Source organism: Triticum urartu, chromosome 1 (genome assembly GCF_003073215.2).
Source record: "Triticum urartu cultivar G1812 chromosome 1, Tu2.1, whole genome shotgun sequence".
NCBI classification, from domain to species: Eukaryota; Viridiplantae; Streptophyta; class Magnoliopsida; order Poales; family Poaceae; genus Triticum; species Triticum urartu.
Genome location: NC_053022.1, coordinates 570,057,669 through 570,063,668, shown reverse-complemented (window position 1 = coordinate 570,063,668; position 6,000 = coordinate 570,057,669).

The following is a 6,000-nucleotide window of genomic DNA, read 5'->3' as shown; positions in this document are numbered from 1 at the left end:
TCACAGCCGCAACCTTCTATACCCAAGAGATCCCATCTTGGGGCCTTTTCCGGAGCTCCGCCAGAGGGGGCATTGATCACGGAGGGCCTCGACATCAACTCCATGGCCCCTCCGATGATGTGTGAGTAGTTTACCTCAGACCTTCGGGTCCATAGCTAGTAGCTAGATGGCTTCTTCTCTCTCTTTGGATCTCAATACAAATTTCTCCTCGATTCTCTTGGAGATCTATTCGATGCAATCTTCTTTTGCGGTGTGTTTGTCGAGATCCGATGAATTGTGGGTTTATGATCAAGTTTATCTATGAACAATATTTGAATCTTCTCTGAATACTTTTATGTATGATTGGTTATCTTTAAAAGTCTCTTCGAATTATCAGTTTGGTTTGGCCTACTAGATTGATCTTTCTTGCAATGGGAGAAGTGCTTAGCTTTGGGTTCAATCTTGCGGTGCTCGATCCAAGTGACAGAAAGGGAAACGACACATATTGTATTGCATCGAGGATAAAAAGATGGGGTTTATATCATATTGCATGAGTTTATCCCTCTGCATCATGTCATCTTGCTTAAGGCGTTACTCTGTTTTATGAACTTAATACTCTAGATGCATGCTGAATAGCGGTCGATGTGTGGAGTAATAGTAGTAGATGCAGGCAGGAGTCGGTCTACTTGTCACGGACGTGATGCCTATATACATGATCATACCTAGATATTCTCATAATTATTCGCTTTTCTATCAATTGCTCGATAGTAATTTGTTGACCCACCGTAATACTTATGCTATCTTGAGAGAAGCCACTAGTGAAACCTATTGCCCCCGGGTCTATTCTCCATCATATAAGTTTCCAATCTATTTTATTTTGCAATCTTTACTTTCAATCTATATCATAAAAATACCAAAAATATTTATCTTATTATTATTATCTCTATCAGATATCACTCTTGCAAGTGATCGTGAAGGGATTGACATCCCCTTTATCGCATTGGTTGCGAGGTTCTTATTTGTTTGTGTAGGTATGAGGTGACTCACGCGTGGTCTCCTACTGGATTGATACCTTGGTTCTCAAAAACTGAGGGAAATACTTACGCTGCTTTGATGCATCACCCTTTCCTCTTCAAGGGAAAACCAACGCATGCTCAAGAGGTAGCAAGAAGGATTTCTGGCGCCGTTGTCGGGGAGATCCACGATAAGTCAAGACATAATAAGTACCCATCACAAACTCTTATTCCTCGCATTACATTATTTGCCATTTGCCTCTCGTTTTTCTCTCCCCCACTTCACCCTTGCCATTTTAATCACCCTTCTTCTGTTCGTCTTTTTGTTTGCTTTGATGTCTTACTTGGCCCGTTTGCTCGTTTGGTTGGAATAGTTGTTTATTTATTCCTAAATAGAGAATCTAAGATATATGGATCCTCATCCGCTTGCTAATCTTTTTAAGATATCCAATTATGATGAACCAATTGCTAGTGAGTTTTGTGCACTAGATTATCTTTATGAAGTTTTGCTTGAAATTCGTGAATCTAAAAATTGTGATAAAGTAATTTATGGAGTGATTCATGATGTATCTTTGAATAAAAAGCATGATTGCCATGATGATAGTATATATTATATTAATGTCAATTGTGCTTATAATATGCAAAACCCTAAGCTTGGGGATGCTAGTTTTGCTATGTCTACTACTTATTGCAATGATCATGATTGGGGTGATTCTTCTTTTGATCTTGAAAAATTATTTAAGCCCCATGATGAATATGAGATTGATAAGAATGTTTGCAATAATATTGAACGTGGGTTTGGAAGATTGTCAACTTTAGATCCCACATATTTGGAGAATGTTCAATCTTATGAAATTTTTGATAAAAGTGGGTTTGGAGAGGTCATAACTTTAGCTAATGTTAATCCCACTATTTTGGAAGAGTGTCAACTTTGCATACGTGTGGATCTTGTTAATAATATCTTTTTTGATAGCTATACTATTGAATTTTCTTATGATCCTACATGTAATTATTATGAGAGAGGAAAATATGGTTGTAGAAATTTTCATGTTACTAAACTACCTCTCGTTATGTTGAGATTGCTATTGTTTCTTTCCGCTTCCTTGCATATGCTAGTTTTTGCTTGCCTTGATAATTTTTTGCCTATAATATGCCTATGCATAGGAAGTATGTTAGACTTAGATGTGTTTGTCACATGTTTTATGATGCTCTCTTTGTGCTTCAATTCTTGTCTTTCATGTGAGCATCGTTGAAATCTTATGCCTAGCTTTAGGGCTTTAAAGAAAAGCGCTTGTTGGGAGACAACCCAATATTTTTCCTTGCTGTTATTAAATAAATAATTTATCTAGCCTCTATTTTGGTTGTTGTTTTTTTGTTTAATTAGTGTTTGTGCCAAGTAGAACCGTTGGGAAGACTTGGGGAAAGTCTTTTTGATCTTGCTGTAAAAAACAGAAACTTTAGCGCTTGCGAGAATTGCTGCCATTTGTTTTACTCGAGAGTGACATTTAGTTAATTCTTTTTGAAGATGATTAATATATAAATTCCTCACTTCTAGCAATTTATTTAAGAATTTTTGGGGTTCCGGAAGTATTCGGAACCTACAGATTACTACAGACCGTTCTGTTTTTGACAGATTCTGTTTTTCGTGTGTTGTTTGCTTATTTTGATGAATCTATGGCTAGTAATAGAGTTTATGAACCATAGAAAAGTTGGAATACAGTAGGTTTAACACCAATATAAATAAAGAATGACTTCATTACAGTACCTTGAAGTGGTGGTTTGTTTTCTTTTACTAACGGAGCTCACGAAGATTTTCTTTTAAGTTTTGTGTTGTGAAGTTTTCAAGTTTTGGGTAAAGATTTGATGGATTATGGAACAAGGAGTGGCAAGAGCCTAATATTGGGGATGCCCAAGGCACCCCAAGTTAAATCTAAGGACACCAAAAAGCCTAAGCTTGGGGATGCCCCGGAAGGCATCCCCTCTTTTGTCTTCGTTCATCGGTAACTTTACTTGGAGCTATATTTTTATTCACCACATGATATGTGTTTTGCTTGGAGCGTCTTGTATGATTTCAGTCTTTGCTTTCTAGTTTACCACAATCATCCTTGCTGTACACACCTTTTTAGAGAGACACACATGAATCGGAATTTATTAGAATACTCTATGTGCTTCACTTTTATCTTTTGAGCTATATAGTTTTTGCTCTAGTGCTTCACTTATACCGTTTGGAGCATGGTGGTGGTTTTATTTTATAGAAATAATTGATCTCTCATGCTTCACATATATTATTTTGAGAGTCCTTTAGAACAACATGGTAATTTTCTTTTAGTAATAATAAAAGCTTTCATATAAGTGCATTGAATACTATGAGAAGTTTGATACTTGATAATTGTTTTGAGATATGGAGATGGCGATATTAGAGTCATGTTAGTTGAGTAGTTGTGAATTTGAAAAATACTTGTGTTGAAGTTTGTGATTCCCGTAGCATACACGTACGGTGAACCGTTATGTGATGAAGTCGGAGCATGATTTATTAATTGATTGCCTTCCTTGTGAGTGGCGGTCGGGGACGAGCGATGGTCTTTTCCTACCAATCTATCCCCCTAGGAGCATGCGAGTAGTAATTTGTTTCAGTAACTAATAGATTTTTGCAATAAGTATGTGAGTTCATGACTAAGGTTGAGTCCATGGATTATATGCACCCTCACCCTTCCACATTTTCTAGCCTCTCTATTACCGCACACTTTTCGCCGGTATCATACACCCACCATATACCTTCCTCAAAACAGCCACCATACCTACCTATTATGGCATTTCCATAGCCATTCCGAGATATATTGCCAAGCAACTTTCCACCGTTCTGTTTGTTATGACACGCATCATTATTGTCATATTGCCTTGCATGATCATGTAGTTGACATCGTATTTGTGGCAAAGCCAACGTTCATAATTCTTTCATACATGTCACTCTTGATTCATTACATATCCTGGCACACCGCCGGAGTCATTCACATAGAGTCATATTTTGTTCTAAGTATTGAGTTGTAATTCTTGAGTTGTAAGTAAAATGAAGTGTGATGATCATCATTATTAGAGCATTGTCCCAGTGAGGAAAGGATGATGGAGACTATGATTCCCCCACAAGTCAGGATGAGACTCCGGACGAAAAAAAATCAGCCAAAAGAGAAGAAAAAAAAGAAAGAAGGCCCAAAAAAAGATAGAGAAGGGACAATGTTACTATCCTTTTTCCACACTTGTGCTTCAAAGTAGCACCATGATCTTCATGATAGAGAGTCTCCTATGTTGTCACTTTCATAAACTAGTGGGAATTTTACATTATAGAACTTGACTTGTATATTCCAATGATGAGCAAGCAAGTTGGATGCACACCCACTTAGTTTCTTTTGTTGAGCTTTCATATACTTATAGCTCTAGTGCATCCGTCGCATGGCAATCCCTACTCACTCACATTTATATCTATTGATGGGCATCTCCATAGCCCGTTGATATGTCTAGTTGATGTGAGACTATCTTCTCCTTTTTTTCTTCTCCACAACCACCATTCTATTCCACATATAGTGTTATGTCCATGGCTCACGCTCATGTATTGCGTGAAAGTTGAAAAAGTTTGAGAACATCAAAAGTATGAAACAATTGCTTGCCTTGTCATCGGGATTGTGCATGATTTAATATTTTGTGTGATGAAGATAGAGCATAGCCAGACTATATGATTTTGTAGGGATAACTTTCTTTGGCCAGGTTATTTTGAGAAGACATGATTTCTTAGTTAGTATGCTTGAAGTATTATTATTTTTATGTCAATATTAAAATTTTATCTTGAATCTTTTAGATCTGAACATTCATGCCACAATAAAGAAAATTACATTGAGAAATATGTTAGGAAGCATTCCACATCAAAAATTCTGTTTTTATCATTTACCTACTCAAGGACGAGCAGGAATTAAGCTTGGGGATGCTTGATACGTCTCCAATGTATCTATAATTTTTTATTGCTCCATGCTATTTTATTATCAGTTTTGGATGTTAATGGGCTTTATTTTACACTATTATATTATTTTTGGGACTAACCTATTAACCGGAGGCCCAGCCCAAATTGCTATTTTTTGCCTATTTCAGTGTTTCGTAGAAAGGCAATATCAAACGGAGTCCAAACGGAATGAAACCTTCGGGAGCGTGATTTTTGGAACAAACATGATCCAGAGGACTTGGAGTGGAGGTCAAGCAACCAATGAGGTGGCCACGAGGCAGGGGTCGCGCCTACCCCCCTAGGCGCGCCCTCCACCCCTGTGGGCCCCTCGTGGCTCCACTGACCTACTTCTTCCTCCTATATATACCTGCGTACCCTGAAAACATCCGGGAGCACCACGAAACCCTATTTTCACCGCCGCAACCTTCTCTACCCAAGAGATCCCATCTTGGGGCCTTTTCTGGAGCTTCGTCGGAGGGGGCATTGATCACGGAGGGCCTCTACATCATCCATGGCCCCTCTGATGATGTGTGAGTAGTTTACCTCAAACCTTCGAGTCCATAGCTAGTAGCTAGATGGCTTATTCTCTCTCTTTGGATCTCAATACAAAGTTCTCCTCGATTCTATTGGAGATCTATTCGATGTAATCTTCTTTTGCGGTGTGTTTGTCGAGATCTGATGAATTGCGGGTTTATGATCAAGTTTATCTATGAACAATACTTGAATCTTCTCTGAATTATTTTATGTATGATTGGTTATCTTTGCAAGTCTCTTCGAATTATTAGTTTGGTTTGGCCTACTAGATTGATCTTTCTTGAAATGGGAGAAGTGCTTAGCTTTGGGTTCAATCTTGCAGTGCTCGATCCCAGTGACAGAAAGGGAAACGGCACGTATTGTAGTGTTGCCATCGAGGATAAAAAGATGGGGTTTATATCATATTGCTTGAGTTTATCCCTCTACATCATGTCATCTAGCTGAAGGCGTTACTCTGTTCTTATGAACTTAATACTCTAGATGCAT